Raw genomic sequence first — 18361 nt, 5'->3', positions numbered from 1 at the left:
ATGCACAACCATCACAAAACAGAAAGACAGTCGAGGATCATCAGGTAACAGAACACAGTATTAAGAACCAAGGGTTCCCAAACTTTTGAGGGGGTTATTTTAATAATTTCAGCAATTTTTTTGTCTTGTGGACTAAATGTTAATATATTTTATGTACAATATCTTACTCAGGACAGTTCTAAATAAAAATAACATGCATTTAGTATGATCTCTCTTATTTTTTGAAAATTACTCATATTTTCACAGATTCTGCAAGGGGTGCCCAAACTTTCGAGCCCCACTGTATATACAAAGATAGTGGCCAAAAACACTTTTCTTACAAAGATAATACTTGAAGTACAGGATAAAACTCTTGTTGTTTGTTGACGTGCAATAAATATTGAAAGTTATTTACGAACACCTGTCTGTTCTACTCATTTCAACTGACTTGTGAAAACTGCTAAAAAAAAAAAAAGAATTCTTTAGCATATAGCAATTTTTTTTCAGTAACGCAAATGATTACTTTCCCTGGTAATGAGTTACTTTTATTATAGAGTAATTCAGTTACTAGCTCAGTTACTTTTTGGTACAAGTAGTGAGTAACTATAACGTCTCCGGTTACTGTGGTAACCTCGGTTCCCTGAGAGACGGGAACGAGACATGGCGTTAAGGCCTTGGGGACTCCCTTCCTTCCTAACCTACATGAAATCCTATTGCACAATGTCAGTGAAGTTGCAACTCTCACTGGCCAATGCCAGCCAAGACGGCAAATGAGGGTGGGGCGTCGCCAGTATATATTGTGCCGTGTTGTCGGCATAACCTCAGAATCTTCCGACTGAGTTGACAGTAAAGCAGATCCGAGCAGTGAACACGGTGGCCTACGTCATGTCTCGTTCCCGTCTCTCAGGGAACCGAGGTTACGACAGTAACCGGAGACGTTCCCTCTCAAGAACGGTCTCTCGCAGCCACATCGCTATACAAATATGACACAGACTAAATTACGGGCACACATAGGGAATGACCATATGAGGCGTTACAGTCTGAACCTCTCCTTACAGGACCTGGTCGAAACCACCAACGCCGTCAAACAGCTAGTGGTTGCAGGAAGAACCACGGGTCGTACTCACCAATAGGACCTGTGAGGCCATTGACTGCACGTCCAAGTTGTAGAATCTGACAAAGGTATTCTGCGAAGACCATCCAGCCGCCATACAAATATCTTTGATAGAAACTCCCTTAGTCCACGCCCACGAGGAGGCAACAGCCCTCGTCGAATGGGTTCGAACACCAATAGGACATTCCATACCACGGCTAAAATATGCCAAGGCAATAGCGTCAACCACCCAATGTGATAGCCGTTGTTTAGAGACAGGCTGTCCTCTGGCGCGGCCTGCGAAGCATACAAACAGCTGCCAGGATTGACGAAACGCAGCCGTGCTGTTGATATAGAGTCGTAAAGTCCTCACCGGACACAACACCTGACTCAGGGTGTCGTCCAATGAAGTCTCCGATTCTGGATAGAAGGCAGAAAGAGCCACCACTTGCGATCTAAATGGTGTCGAGAGCGATTTAGATACATAGCCAAATTTTGGCTTGAGTGTGACGTTACAATCACCTGGTCCAGACTGCATGCAGTCCACATTCACAGAGAGCAGCGCGGTTTTAAGCGTGAGCTCCTTCAAGCCGACAGACTGAAGTGGCTCAAATGGCGTGAGGGCTAGCGCTCCCAGCACCAGAGCCAGATCCCAGGAGGGCATTGTAGGGGGGCGGGAGGCTTTTAGTCTTCTCGCGCTTCTCATAAATCTGATCACTAGATCGTGTTTCCCAACTGAGTTCCCGTCAACAGCAGCGTGAAAAGCTGAGATAGCTGCAACGTAAACCTTAAGCGTGGAGGGCATACTGCCGCTGTCCATTCGTTGTTGCAGAAAATCCAGATTGTCAGACACAGGGCAGCTTTCCGGGTCCCGACCATTCAATTCACACCATCTCTCAAAGTCTGTCCATTTACAAGCATACAGGCCTCTCGTAGAAGGGGCTCGCCCCTCCGTAATCGTGTACATCACGCGGTGAGACAACAAACCCTGGTTTACCGGTTCCTGCACACCATCCACACCTGAAGTTTCCATCATTCTGCGTTGGGGTGCCATATTGAGCCATGGAGATCTCTTCTCAGCGGGATCGGCCACGGGGGAGCTGTTAGTATTTCTAGAAGATCGGGAAACCAAGGCCTGTTCGGCCAGTATGGAGCGACTAATAACACTGACGCCTTCTCCTCTCTGGGAAGTTGGTTAGAAACTTCCTAATGGTTAGAAAGTCGGACTCCTAATTGAAAGGTTGTGAGTTTGAGTCCCGGGCCGGCAGGAATTGTGGGTGGGGGGAGTGCATGTACAGTTCTCTCTCCACCTTCAATACCACAACTTAGGTGTCCTTGTGCAAGGCACCGAACCCCCAACTGCTCCCCGGGCGCCGCAGCATAAATGGCTGCTCACTGCTCCGGGTGTGTGTTCATAGTGTGTGTGTGTTCAATGCTCTGTGTGTGTGCACTTCGGATGGGTTAAGTTCAGAGCACAAATTCTGAGTATGGGTCACCATACTTGGCTGAATGTCACGTCACTTTCACTTTTTTTACTTTTCACTGATTTTGTGCAGCACTTGTGACAAAATCTTTAGCAGGGGGAATGCATACAGATGGGTATTTGGCCAAGGCATTGTGAGTGCATCCCCGCCCAGGGCAGAGCGTGACAGTGAGAAGAACAGAGGGCAATGCGCGTTCTCCTCTGTTGCGAACAGGTCCACCTCCGCTTTCCCAAACTGTTCCCAGATCAGCCTCACTGTCCCAGGGTTCAGTCTCCATTCTCCGTGAGGAATCCCGTTCCTTGAAAGCATATCCGCGCTACTGTTCAGGCATCCCGGAACGAACTGCTCAAATGGAGAGCAGATGGTGATCGGCCCATGCTGTCTGACTGTAAAGGGCTTTCGTATGTATGAAACCATGTGACACGCACGAAGTGTGTGTGTGAGATGTCGAGAGCAAGCCACGGCTGCAGAGGTCCGACACCTGACACCAGGGCATGAGCCTAAGCTGCGAGCCCGATTCTATTGACGGTTTCATGGCTGTTTGTAAGGCCGTTATCACTGGAGGAGGAGAAAAATGCTCTTTTTGTGAGGGTGTCACAGACTTTTCACAGACACAGACATTTTCGTAGTCACCTGCAACTGCCAAGAGGACGTCGTAAGAATATCTTAGACACTTTGCAGTGGGCCTGCCGCTCAGCGCTCTCCTCTTCTGCACCCTCTCATCAGGAACAAGGTTTTTGATCCGATGGAGGAGCTCCCCCAGGACGGTTCCCGCCTTTCTTGAAGCCATGATGCCTTTCATGCCGTGTCATCTGCCACGGAGTTTTGGCGCAAACAGACGGCTCCAGATCAGGTGCTGATGCAGTGTAAGCAGTGGGGGGTCGCTTCGATGGCCGGTTGGAAGCAAATGAGGATCTACTGCGCGCAGAAGGCTGTGCTGCAGCCCGGCGCGGCATAAAGTGACTCATCACCCTAGAGCGTTTCTGTGGCTCTGAGAAACGCGCCGCGACAGCCTTGACTGCACCTCCAAATAGGCCAGATGGAGATACAGGAGTGTTGAGCAGGTCCTCTGTCCGCATCCTTCAGCTCAGTGAGAGTCAGCCACAGGTGCCGGTGGAGCACAACCATGTATCCTGTGCTCCGCCCGATCGTCTGGGCCATCTTCTTTGTGGCTTTGAGCGCAAAATCCGTTGCTGGCGTAGATCTTTAAATGCCTCTGGATCCGCCCCGCCCTCGTCGAGGGATTTCAGAAGCTGGGCCTGAACAACTTGGAGCACTGCCATCGTTTGCAGAGCAGAAATTGCTTCTCCCAAAGCTGCGTACGCTTTGTCCACGACATGTGCGGTCAAATGGCATGGCCTTGACGGCAGCATAGCACCTGTCTTCAGAGAAGCAGAGGAGGGGCAGAGGTGTGCAGCGATGATTCCTCAATGGGCGGAATGCGCATATGTCCACAGGCTTTTGCTCCGTCGACTTTTGTGAAAATTTCCGACCCACCAGTGGGAGCGCGAGATGATTGGGGTGCAAAACACACGCATTAGCAACCTCGTCATGCAGGTCTGGGAAGAATGGGGCTCGTTTCCTCGAAGTAGCAGCTCGGCGGCCCGAGTAAAGAAACCAAGAATCCAGCTTGCTCTGAGCTGGTTCGTCGGGGGATTCCCACTCTAAGTCTAGACCACTCACAGCCTTAGTGAGAATCTGGACGAGTATATCCTGGAATGCAGCATGTCCCTCCACTTCAGAGCGCTCCTCCACAGAGCGGGCCCAGTCCTTCTCGGACTTTGTTAGGGACAGCACCTCGTCGAAATCATTGTACCCCGCTGCACCGAATGATATAATCTCTGATGCTCCAGCGGCAGGTTGAAGATTCTCCTCCAAGCACATTGGAGAGCGGGGGGAGGTGAATTGCGGCATTCTGTGCGGTCGCCCACGAGCGGCTGTCATCCCACCAGTGGCTCGCTGGCGGCGGTGGGACATTGCCGAGAGAAATCACAGAGGGCGATATTTTTCTGGGCCCTAAGCACCCGCACTGAGAATTCTTATCAGTGTGGGCAGCCTAACCCGGTGAGTGCTGCTTCCGCATGGGCGAGACCCAGGCAACGGATACAGAACTCGTGGGTGTCCGGGGCCTCGATAGATCCCGAACACAGCGTGCAAACATTCGACATGCTGGAATGCCAAGAGGGAAATCCGTCTTCTTGCGTCTTCTGAACAGCTGTCTCCGTAGGATAATGAAAGAGGAAGTTTCTGAGGTTATGCCGCCAGCACGGCACAATACATAGTGGCGAGGCCCCTCCCTCTTTTGCCGTCTTGGCTGGCATTGGCCAGTGAGAGTTGCAACTTCACTGGTGTTGTGCAATAGGATTTCAGGTAGGTTAGGAAGGAAGGGAGTCCCCAAGGCGTTAACGCCATGTCGTGAGACCGTTCTCGAGAGGGAACTAATTACTTTTTTAAAGTAACGTTCCCAACAGTGGTGGCGGGTACACTCGCTTCACCGGTGGACAAAAAAGTTAATTTCCATCCCTGGTGTGTGCGTACTTCATGCAATAAAGTGTAATATCATCCGAAGCAGCTCCGTGGAGAAAGGCGGTGTAAACCGGGCTCGAAACGGCAGTGTTGTTCCCAGTACAGTGTTTGCAGCTGAAGTTAGTGCCGCCGACGGAGTGATATATTTGTTGGTTATTGACAGTACGTTTTATAGCACGTGCTCATGATATACAAGATCGTGTGAGGAGTTTAGTTTGTTATCGTGCACAAGTTTCCACATACTGTCACGTCTCTGTCAAACCTCGGTAAGTTAATTTTCCTCCAGCATGCTGCAACATTTTAGATTATATGGACAGATTGTGTTTATCCTATTGTTTTTAATGGCATAATAAGCAAACTAACAAACAGTATTATAGGTCTCGTGTCTAATAACTGCTGTCCGGGGGATGCATTTTATTTCCAGTCTTCAAGTTACTTTAGAAGTTAGCTCTGTCTCTGTGGCTAGTAAATTAACCCTCTACATTGCGAGTAAGGCCCAATCCCAATTCTACCCCTTAGCCCTTCCCCTTTCACGTGAAGGGGTAGGGGTGCCTCGATTCTCTTTTGGTTGGAGGGGTAGGGGTAAGGGGAAGGGCCAGATAGCCCTTCAAACGTAGATTCTTTGGGACCACACTTCAAACGAAGGGGTATGAATTATCTTGGAAACATTGCTGCTACAGCGAACAAAAAGACACATAAAAGTAAGCTTTTTTGGCATGAATAAAGATTTTAACGAAAAGAAATCATTTGTTTTATGTTACATTCAGTTGTGAGCTCATATTAACGATCATGTTACTCAAAATGTTTGCAAAAAATATTTGCTAATGTCATATCATTAAAGACTGCATGATAGTGTCACAGCATATGTCTGATCAGGGCTATAACTGCCGTAGACAAATCCCCCCAATAATTAGAAATCGCTAAACCATTTTCTCAAATATTGCCTATTCGAGAGTGAGAGAGAGAGAGAGAAATTGAGGTTGTGTGTATTCGCGTCTGTTCGTTTATCTTTTTAGAGTGAGTTTACTTAAAAACAGCGATTGTATCCTCTCGTCGCTGGAAAATATAATGTAGCGATTCAGTATTTAAACTGTATTTAATAAAAGTCGTGGGATAGCCTTGACAAGTTTCTTTTCTCCTGGATGTGTGAGCTGCACGATTTTCGACATGTGTGTGTGTCAGTAAACAGCTCATTAATACAGCACAATAATTAAAGGCTCTAATGCACAGAGTTGAGAGAATTAGTGATGTCCGATTTGTGAACGAATCGTTCAATTTAACCGGTTGAATCAGTTCACCAAATCGAACTGAATCATTTGAAACGGGTCGCGTCTCCAATAAGCATTAATCCACAAATTACTTAAGCTGTTAACTTTTTTAACGTGACTGACACTCCCTCTGAGTCAGAATAAACCAATATCCCGGAGTAATTCATTTACTCAAACAGTACACTGACTGAACTGATGTGAAGACCTAACTGAAGATGAACACACGAGCAGAGCCAGATGACGAACGAACACACTCACTGCTGGAGCAATTCTCGTTCTCAAGTCAAAAACCGGTTGCATCGGTTTTCGGATCACCAGTACACTGAACTGAGAACCGTTTCTGTCAGATGCGTCCGATTTGAGAACCGATATTCTCGTTCTCGAGTCAAGAACCGATTGCATCGGTTTTCGGATCATCACTACACTGAACCAAAAACCGTTTCTTTCGGACGCATCTGATTTGAGAACCGATGAACTGATGATACCGCGAATGCATGTAATTTTTTTGTGTAAGTATTTTGTTAAACATCAGAAAGTGTGATAAAATAACGATATTTTGTTTTGCTTTTTTTTTTTTTTTTTTGATGAATGTTTCTAATCTGTATATTGTAGATTAATCTATAGGCAAAAGGGGTTTTCGGGGAAGTTGGACAATAATTAAGACTCTAAAGACTAAAGGAATTAGGGATGATTTATGAAATATCTGTACTGTATTTATAGTTAATGATGACACATTCACAAATTGAGTTTGTAGTAAACAGAACATGAACACGAGTAGAGCAGATGTTGATACTGAACTGCAGCACGTGCCGGTTAGAGTGATTCTCGTTCTCGAGTCAAGAACCGGTTGCATTGGTTTTCGGACCATCAGTACACTGAACCGAAAACCGTTTCTGTTCTGCATGCGCATGCGTGAATCAGTTATGATTACTGACTTTATATATTTGAATATTTGATAGACTTGATGCCATTACATGATCGATAATGACGTCTTTTATGTCGAGCGTAAAAGAACCGGTGAACCGTTTTTTTCAACCGGTTGAATCGAACCGTCTGAAAGAACCGGTTCGCGGAAAAGAATTGAACTTCCCATCACTAGAGAGAATGAACTACTTCAGCAAGAGTCGGCTGTTTCAAAACCTAGTAAGTTGCCTAAGCAGCATTTTTGAGCATCACTGAAAGAGAAAATGTCAGTATTTCATTGAAACTTGAGATTAAAGGGGGGGGGGGGTGAAATGCTCATTTTCACTCAATATCGTGTTAATCTTGAGTACCTATAGAGTAGTACTGCATCCTTCATAACTCCAAAAAGTCTTTAGTTTTATTATATTCATAAGAGAAAAATAGTCTGTACCGATTTTTCCCGGAAAAACACGAGCCGCTGGAGGCGTGACGTGTGGGTGGAGCTAAAGAATCACGAGCGCGAGTAGGCTTTTGCGTTGAGAGCGTTTGGAAGCTGACATTACCTTGAGGAATAAAACATAATCCAAAACAAACCATGGCTAACAGTCAGATTCAGCCGTTTATTTATGATCCAGAATCAGATCCCGAGGCTGAAACTGAACGAAAGCAGCAGCAGCAACGACTCGCTCCGAGCGGGGCTCGAACCCAGGTCTCCGATGGGAGGTGGACGCACTAACAAGGAGGCAGAGATATTTTAAGCAGTTTTACTCACCGCCTGCGGTTCCAACACACGATCATGACCCTTTTTTGATTGCATCATCCTTAAGAAATAAACGATATGCAAATCCGTCGTCAAACTGGGCCTTGTTTGTAAAACAAGCATCTTCGAAATGCAGGGAACAAACACAAACACTTGCACAACTCCGTTGATGCTCTGTAAAAATAAACTCCATCCACTGGTCCCTTAATGCTGTTTTTTCTTTGGTAATCTGTGCAGGGTTGTCTTGCCCTGGCAACCAAAAACACACTCCTTTTGTGACATCTCCCTTCCGGGAGAAGTGCCCTTAAGACCCATATAAGGAAATTCCGCTCCATCTAACGTCACACAGAGCCATACTCGTAAAAAAAAAACTTTCCAAAACTTGTGAAAAACCGGAAGGAGTATTTTTGGAACAGAAATACTCCTTCAAATGTACAACTTAATTTTTGAAACTTTGTCCATGTTTAGCATGGGAATCCAACTCTTTAACAGTGTAAAAAACTCAGTATGCATGAAATAGCATTTCACCCCCCTTTAAATAAACTGCTTAAGTATTGTAGATCTTGTAGTATTAATTTTCACATGCAGTTACACATTGTTGGTTAAAAACAAGAAAGTGGCTGGTAAAAACATTGAGTGGCTGGTAGATTTTGAAATGAGACGGGAGGCGGAAGTGGACGGCCATAGTGGGATCATGGTGGCTAAATCAAACAATTAAAAAAATACGAAGAGTAAAGTGTGTGAACATCAAACTGGTAATCAGATAATTAAGAATGGATGAACCAGTTGAAGAGGAGGATGATATGGAGGTAGGGTGGACAAAGATAGATGAAAGGTCACGAAAGAAGGAATCTAAAAAGAGAAAAAAAGGTAAGGAGGAAGGATCAGAAAGTAGTTTGGTAGCGAGTGAGGAAGAAGGGGATGGAAGAAATAAGATAATAGGAGGATTTAGGGTAATATTAAAATTTAAAGAAGCGGTAGGAGTTTCAGGCATAAATCCGTTGGCGTTGACATACAAATTTAGGAAATTAGTAGCTGAGATAGAGTTTGAAAAAGTGCTGCGATATGGTGCTTTATTGATAGCTTGTATGAATGAAGAGCAGAAAAAACAAAGCAATAAATCTAAAAGTAGTGGGAAAGCAGTCGGTGATGAACTTTAAGATTGTAGGACAGACGTTGTGGGTGTTTGGTGTGATAATTGGAGTTCCGTTAGGAGTTAATATGGAGGAATTAAAAAAGAATCTAGATGGAGGAAAGGTCATTGACGCAGTACGTTTACAGATGAATAGAGATGAAAGAAGCTTGTCAGTGTGTCTAAGGTTTGAAGGGAAAGAATTGTCAAAACGGATTAAGATGGGTTTTATCAGCTACCCGATTAGGGAATACATAGCACCACTGTTGAGGTGTTATAATTGTCAGAGGTATGGGCATACTGCATCAGTATGTAAAGCTAAAATTAGATGTGCACGTTGTGGAGGGGAGCATGAATTTGGGAAGTGTAATGAAGGAGTTGGTTTGAAGTGTTACAGTTGTGGAGGAAGGCATAATGCGGCATATGGTGTGTGTGAGGTAAGGAAAAGGGCAGTAGAAGTACAACAGGAGAAAGTCAAAAATAATCTAACTTACACTGAGGAGGCAAAAGTAGTAAGCATTAGGAATAAGCAAAATGGGACAGAACGAATGGTGTATGAAAATATAAGTGAAGATACAGGAAAAAATGCAGAGGAAGGACTTACATAAGATACAATGTTGGTAAATAAAAAACTATTTGTGCTCTTTATGGTAGAGGTAATCAATTGTACTGCTCAAACGGAAAAAAGAACAGAAAAGATACAAATAATTCTCAAGGCAGCAGAAAGATTTCTAGAGATAAAGGGTTTGAATTGTGAAGACATTAGGAAGAGTCTCAATTCAGAGTCTTAGACAAGCCAGGAGTTGTGGGTTGGAGGAAAAGTTTAATTGTCTTACAATGGAATGCTAGAAGCCTTTGTGCAAATGGTCAAGAATTTAAAGGATATATTGTTCAAATGAAAGAAAAGCCGAATATTATATTTATACAAGAGTCATGGCTGAATTCTAGGTTAGATTTTGTGTTAAAGGGGTATGTAAGTGTGAGAAGGGACAGGGAAGATGGTAAAGGTGGGGTTCGTGTTACATTTATAAAAGAAGGAATGCCTTATAGAGTTGTGGAGAAAGGGGTGACAATGGAGTAAATAGTTGTAGAAATATGGTCTGGAATGAAGAATTTTGTTTTATAATACATTTTTATAATCCGTGTAAAAGATTAGTTCAAAACAGTATGGAAGAAATAAAAGAATTAAGTGGAGAAAGAGTAATATGGTGTGGTGATTTTAATGCCCATAATACTTTATGGGGTGGATTATTAACAGATACAAATGGATCAATCATTGAAGAGGTGATAGAAAGAAAAAACTTGGTCTGCATAAATGATGGGAGTTACACACGTTGGGATGTAAATACTGGTAGGGAATCTGCAATAGATTTAACATTTGTTTCAAATTCACGGAGTGGAATAATAAATTGGGAGGTTCTAAGGAACTGAAGAGGACTCACAACTGGCAAAATATGATAATATATAAGAAAACTCAGGCAATAACTAGGAAAATAATAAGGGAAGTGAAGAAAGAGTATTGGAGAAGATTTTGTGATGAAATTGGAAAAAATACTCCAGTTGAGGAAGTGTGGAGTATGATTAAAAAGATGACTGGAATTAGGAGAGAATATGATTATCCAGTATTAAATATTGGGGAAGAAATTGCAGTAAGTAATAAAGACAAAGGAGAAATGTTTAAGAAAGAATTTTCAAAAGTTAAAGCTGCGGTAGAGAACTTTTGACGCTCTAGCGGTTAATAAACAGTACTGCTTGCGTCTTGCGGAAGAACGTCGTAGCCGGAATTACTTCTCTCTGTTTATGTTTATGAAGAATCAACAAGGTACTGGGTTACTCCGCCGCGGTATCCCGAGGCAATCTAAAATAGTCCGAATATAAACACTTATAGGTGCACCCTAGTGATTCAGGACAAGCTAAAAACACGGTTTGGAAAATGGATTCATGGTGTACTCACTTATTATATACATTTTTCTACATTTTGAACACAAATAAAGTTACGGACCGCAGCTCTGATTGGTTGATTTCTTACCGGGAGCGGTCCGTAACTGCAAGTGGCAATAGGACCACTGGGAGGAGCCAGAGGAGCTTGATTTTTTTCACAGATTATCTGTCTCATAGTCTACTGTCAGGACATAATGACAGGTTTAACAAATATGTAAAAAATATATATTTACAAGAGTTACCTACTGCAGCTTTAACAGCTCAGAAAACCTGATGAAGGAAAGCAAGGATATGAGAGAGAAGATGTTAATAGAAACCGGGTAAATATCCCAGTAACCCTCTAAATTATAGACCAATAGCATTAACCTCAAATTTGTGTAAATTAATGGAAAAAATGATTATTGACCGGTTGATGTATAATATGGAAAAGAATAACTTTTTCTCTCCATATCAAAGTGGTTTTAGACGTGGAAGAGGAACAATGGATTCAATTATCAAATTAGAATCAGATAATAAGAAAGCTTTCATTAATAAAGAAACTTAAAAAAAGTTTTCTTTGATGTTGAGAAAGCTTATGATATGTTATGGAAAGAGGGTTTGCTAATTAAATTAGATCAAATAGGAATAGGTGGAAGAATATATAATTGGATTAAAGAGTTTTTAATTGAAATAATTATTAAAGTAAAGTAAAGGTTGGAGATTATATTTCAAGGGAGGGAAGAGTTGAAAATGACACTCCTCAAGGAAGTGGTTTTTTTTTAGTCCTATCTTATTTATAATTATGTTTAATGATGTTTTTGCAGCAATAGGAGAAAATATAAATAAATCTTTGTTTACAGATGATGGAGCTCTGTGGCTTAGAGGTAGGAATGTTGACTATATTATTAGTAAATGTTAATAAATGTTGAAAAATGGTCTTATAAATGGGGTTTTAAATTTTCTGTTGATACAACTAAATATATTTTCTTTACAAATAAAAGGTCAAGTATAGATTTAAAGTTGAAATTATATAATAAAGAGTTAGAACAAGTTAAAGTGATAAGGTTTTTAGGTATATGGTTTGATGCAAAGGTTACATGGAATATTCACATAAGTAAGATGGAGGGAAAATGTAAAAAGATTCTGTATGTAATGTATTTCTGGACGTGAGTGGGGAGCTGACAGATTGGCATTAAAAACCATTTATTCAGCAATGGTTCGAGCAATATTAGACTATGGATGTATGGTATATGGCTCAGCAGCTAAATCACAGTTAGAAAAATTAGAAAGAATACAATCACCAGCTTTGAGAATTTGTTGTGGAGCTTATCCTTCCTCCCCAGTTCCAGCGTTACAGGTGGAGATGGGGGAAATAACAGTTCACCACCGTTGAACCGTTCTATTATGGTTGATGGTGATCAAAGGTAAGTGGTGTTGTTTGGTGGTGGGTTGCGTAGAGTGGACGGGGTTCCGGGGGGACACGGACATCCAAAGCAGAAACACACAAGAAAGCAAAGCATAGGTCACAAACATGAAACGACGCTCTCGTAGTAACCCCCCCCCCCCCCCCCCCTTTGGGTTTTGCACTTTGTGGGTGAAGTCTGTGTTACACGTCAGTACTGATTAGTTTGTGGGCGTCTCCGTTAATTGTCATCAGCAACAGCTGTCACTCATTACTATATGTGGGCTTGTCTAGCGTCTTGTGTTCGTGAGAGCGTCGTTTCATGTTTGTGACCTATGCTTTGCTTTCTTGTGTGTTTCTGCGTTGAATGTCTGTGTCTCCCCGGAACCCCGTCCACTCTACGCAACCCACCACCAAACAACACCACTTACCTTTGGCTCGCTTCCCCACAGTTCCTGTGTCACCCTATCCTGCTGCCAACTCCACTCCGCCTTCTGGATTTATCATTCATCACCACCATCTTGGACTGTGCATTCCTCCCAGCGTTATTTGTGTCTCAGTATTGTATTGTTTCATTGTCTTCATTAAATCTCTTTAATCTCGCACTTGCTTCCTGCCACTCCTTCACCCAGTCGTTACATAGGTAAAGGAAGGAATTCAAGAGGGAGAAGAAAGGAAGATTGTGTTCTTTCAAGACTAAGATTGGGACATACAGGGCTGAATTCAACATTGCACATAACAGGGAGACATCCAACAGGACTGTGTGATTGGTGTGGAGTTAAAAAAAAACATAGAACATGTACTCATTCAGTGTAATAGATATCTGGAAGAGAGAAATAAGTTAATCAATGAACTTCAAAAAAACTGTGATCAGCAAGTAACTGTCACAGTGTCTGGTCTGTGTATCCCTGGGTGTCCACTAGAGGTCTCACTTCCCCTTATCGTCACTGTTCATTGTTTTCAGCTGTTTCCACTTACATCGTTTGCACCTGTCTTTAAATACCTGGTTTGTTTCAGTCTGTGTTACGGAGTCCTTGCCTCATGTTATCCGTAGTCTCTTCCCTTGTGTTCTGTCTGTTCCTCGTTGTTTGGATACTCTGGTTTTGACCCGGCTTGAACTGTTTACCCCTTTGGATTTGCCCTTAAATAAAGATTCATACCTGCATTTGGTTCTTTCTCCTCATTCCTGTATCACCGAACATGACAGAAGAACTCCGTCACACAGAGAAACAGCGGTATGTCTGCCCATGTCTCATCCCCAGCCACAGAGTGGGAGAGAGGCGGCTTTGAGGGAACTCGCCTGGTGGTTTTCCGGGGGACCAGGGGAGGTCGCCGAGGAGGGAGTGGTCGAGAGGAGACTCAGCATCGCTCTCAACCATGGCCTCCCTTTGATCCGGGGCTCATGTGGAATGGGTCAGAACCACCGTCTCACCATGGCGGACGGAGAGGTGAACCATGGGCGCCACTGCCCATGATGGCCGCTAGATCTGCGCCAAGAGGCAGGATGGACGCCAGCACAGCGCCACAACCCAAGATGGCCGCCAACCCAGCGCCGTTGCGGTGCATGGCCACCAACCCCGCACCACGAGGCAAGATGGAAGCCAGCCTCACACCACAGTACCAGATGGCCACCAGCTCAGCGCCGACGTTCAAGATGGCCGCTGACTCATTCTTAGAGTATTTCTCCATGCTGTCACAGATCTTAGAAGTTCCCAAGACTGTTCACGTCAAAGCTCCTGAACCAGAGCCACAACCCAAGATGGCCGCCAATCCAGCACCACAGCACAAGATAACTGTCAGCCCAGCGCCACAGCACAAGAGGGCTGCTAACCCAGCGCCAATGCTTAAATTGGCCACCGGTCCAGCGCCACAACCCAAGATGGCCGCCAGCCTAGCGCCACAGCCCAAGATGGCCACCAGCCTAGCCCCACAACACAAGATGGGTGCCACTTAGAGCCACAGCACAAGATGGCCGACTCAACGCCTGAGTCGCCAGTCAAGTTGCCACCGACTCGCCATCATAGAAGGGGAAGGACGAGGAGACAGGCGTCTACCGTTCCTGATTGCCTGGAGAACGTTCTCAAGCGGGCCGCTGTCGTCCCCGAGGCGGTGCCCGAGGCCGTTCCCGATGCAGTGACCGAGGCGGTGCCCGAGGCTGTTCCAGAGGCCGAGGTGGTGGCCAAGGCCGAGGCGGTGCCCGATGCTGTTCCGGAGGTCGAGGCGGTGCCCGATGCTGTTCCGGAGGCCGAGGTGGTGCCCGATGCTGTTCCGGAGGCCGCGGTGGTGCCCGATGCTGTTCCGGAGGTCGAGACGGTGCCCGATGGTGCCCGATGCTGTTCCGGAGGTCGAGACGGTGCCCGATGCTGTTCCGGAGGCCGAGGTGGTGCCCGAGGCTGTTCCGGAGGCCGAGGTGGTGCCCAATGCCGAGGTGGCGCCCGATGCTCTTCCGGAGGCCGAGGCAGTGCCCGAGGTTGTTCCAGAGATCGAGGCGGTGCTCGATGCTGTTCCAGAGGTCGAGGCGGTGCCCGATGCTGTTCCAGAGACCGAGGCGGTGCCCGAGGCGGTGCCCGAGGCTGCTCCTGATGCCGTGGCCGAGGTGGTGCCCGAGGTCGTTCCCGATGCTGTGACAGAGGCGGTGCCCAAGACCGTTCCAGAGGCAGTGCCCGAAGCTGAGGCGCCTCAGGTCTCCACAGACAGTGCAGAGTCTAGTCAGGCTCTCCAGAGTGTTGGTGGGCGCCTCAACATGCCCTTCTTGGACTTCTGTTTTGTGTTCTTGGTTTCTGTTTTTTTTCTGTCTGTTCCCCTCAGTTAGTCTGGCCCTCCATCCCTCCCCCGAACGTCCTCCGATCCTCCTCCCTCCTGGTCTCCCTGTTTTGTTTTTACTTCTGTTGTCTGTTCCCCAAGTTTTCTTTTCTGGCCCTCCATCCCTCCCCCTGAGCCTCCACCTGTCCGCCGCCCTCCTGGTCTTTTTGGTTTGTTTTTTGTGTCTGGAAGCTGCTCCTTAGAGGGGGGGGGGGGGGGTAATGTCACAGTGTCTGGTCTGTGTATCCCTGGGTGTCCACTAGAGGTCTCACTTCCCCTTATCGTCACTGTTCATTGTTTTCAGCTGTTTCCACTTACATCGTTTGCACCTGTCTTTAAATACCTGGTTTGTTTCAGTCTGTGTTACGGAGTCCTTGCCTCATGTTATCCATAGTCTCTATCTTCCCTTGTGTTCTGTCTGTTCCTCGTTGTTTGGATACTCTGGTTTTGACCCGGCTTGAACTGTTTACCCCTTTGGATTTTCCCTTAAATAAAGATTCATACCTGCATTTGGTTCTTTCTCCTCGTTCCTGTATCACCGAACGTGACAGTAACGTTAAAAGAGATTTTGAAGAGGTGATAGTCTATTAATACAATTTTTAAATAGAACTCAATTAATTCATAGAATATAGATTATTATTAATGTTATTACTATTTCTCTGGGCTTAGAGGGACTTTGGCTGTAGATGGAGGAGCTGAACAAGCAGCAACATCGAAAGCCTGAGTTCTGATAAGTCTGGGTAAAGGGAATTCAAGTCTCTGATCCATTGCTTCAGTAGATGGCGGTAATGCTCAATTTGTGATTGTGAGCCACCAATAAAAAAACGAATAAGAAGAAACTTTTGAAATCCACCAGACAAAGTGGCCGGTGGACAAAAAAGTTAATGTCCATCCATGTTATGTAGGTCACAGAGAGGGTTTAGATTAAGCCTGTGAAACCTGTGGATAGCGTCTTAGGCCTTTTGCTTATATGTTGCTTAATTTACGCCTAAAACCCCTGCCTCCCTTAAACTGTAATCAATATTCTTCTCTGTGCCCTAATTAAAGAACTATTGTCTTTTTATTCACTTTAACAATGATTAATAAATGTATTGTTCCATTATCATTTGTGTACATAAACAGTAAAAGAAATGGACACAGCGACCCCATTGCATTCAACGGAGACAAGTGAAGTCAATTAGAAGCACGCACTTCCTGGGGGTCGGGCATACTGCGCAGACTTAAACTGAGCTTGATAACGTAAATGTCACATGAGCAACCTGTAAGTCTTCTAAAACGCTGTCCCAAGAGAAATCTGAATCACCCACCGAATCTTGCAGACGTTGTTGAATAATTTTGTCCCGTTGCTTTTATGGACTCTCTATGGGCTTCACCCTTGACATTATGCCTCCATGTCCCCCCAATTGTCTCATAGAAACTAAAAGATTTCCTGCAAGCTTCTCCTCCTGTCCATACAGTAATTTCTCTACTGTGCAACAGAGTTGCAGGTTATGACGCAATCGTTAGCCTATTTCTTTACAAAAACTGCTTCTACGGGCCACAACTTAAGATGCAAGGTAATGGGGCCTTTTATAGGTTTTTGTGTTTCTTTAAGAAATAATGAATGGACAAATGGAGTCTTTAAATGCCTCAGATGTAAAGTTATTCACTGTCAAAGTGACGCCAAAATGAATGGGAGTCAATTGAATGCTAAAAGCAGGTGGGGGTCCGCTAGCCAGTGGCGGCGCCCAGGGGTGCTTAAAAAAATATATGAAACCCTGCCCCCCCTGTTTGTGTACCATGCACAGGGTTTATGAGCATAGTCCATGTCTTCTTCTCCATTTTAAGTGTATTAATGTTGCAAAATTACAGCACCACATGCTGGTCTGGCGTGTATACTACATCATTTGTGGCTTCATGTGGATGAGATTTCTTGAGACGAGGAAAAAAGATCAGTTTGGGGTAAGCTCCAGGTGCTTCTCAATATCCCTCCTCGTCTCCTCGCTCCTCTGTCCTCCATCCTATGTCCTGGAAACCGATCGAGCACAGCCATCTTGAAGGACATCTCAATTCTCTGATTGCACCATGAGGAGGCGAGGATCGAGGAGGGAGGAGGCTTCATGAGGAGCGATGAGCGAGGATACACAGGTGTATCCTATGCGGAAGTCTTTAAACTACTTAACGTGACGCAATTATAAATTCTCCTCCCCCTTCATTGACTTTGCCCATGAAGAACACTGGTGACTGGACTTTGCCCATGAAGAACACTGGTGACTTGACTTTGCCCATGAAGATCTCGGTGACTTGACCTTTCCCATGAAGAACACCGGTGACTTGACTTTGCCCACTAAGATCACCGGTGACTTGACTTTGCCCATGAAGATCACCGGTGACTTGACTTTGCCCATGAAGATGACCGGTGACTTGACTTGACTTCTGAGTGTCAACGGCGACTTGCCCTGACTCTGGAGTGTCAACGGCAACTTCCCCTGATTCTGGAGTGTCAACGGTGACTTGACCTGACTCTGGAGTGTCAATGGAGACTTGGCCTGACTCTGGCGTGTCAACGGCGACTTGGCCTGACTCTGGAGGGTCAACGGTGACTTGGCCTGACTCTGGAGGGTCAACGGTGACCTGCCCATGACTCTGGAGTGTCAACGGTGACTTGACCTGACTCTGGACTGTCAACGGTGACTTGACCTGACTCTGGCGGGTCCACGGGAACCTGACTTGACTCTGGAGGGTCCACAGGAACCTGACTCAACTCTGGAGGGTCAACGGGAACCTGACTCGACTCTGGAGGGTCAACGGGAACCTGACTCGACTCTGGAGGGTCAACTGTGGCTGTCATCTTGTGCAGAGGCGCTGAACAAGCGACCATCTTGTGCCATGACTCGACCGGCGGCCATCTTGGGCAGTGGCGCTGGGCCAGCAGCCACCTTGTGCTGTGGCGTTGGGCTGGTGGCCATCTTGCGCCGTGACACTGGACTGGCAACCACTTTGTGCTGTGGCGCTGGGCCGGCAGCCATCTTGCACCGTTGCGCTGGGCTGGCGACCACCCTGTGCTGTGGTGCTGGTCTGGCGACCGTACTGTGCAGTGGTGCTGGGCTGGC

The sequence above is a fragment of the Carassius auratus genome, unplaced genomic scaffold, assembly GCF_003368295.1.
Source record: "Carassius auratus strain Wakin unplaced genomic scaffold, ASM336829v1 scaf_tig00216052, whole genome shotgun sequence".
In the NCBI taxonomy this organism is placed as follows: domain Eukaryota; kingdom Metazoa; phylum Chordata; class Actinopteri; order Cypriniformes; family Cyprinidae; genus Carassius; species Carassius auratus.
This window is presented reverse-complemented; position numbering follows the sequence as displayed.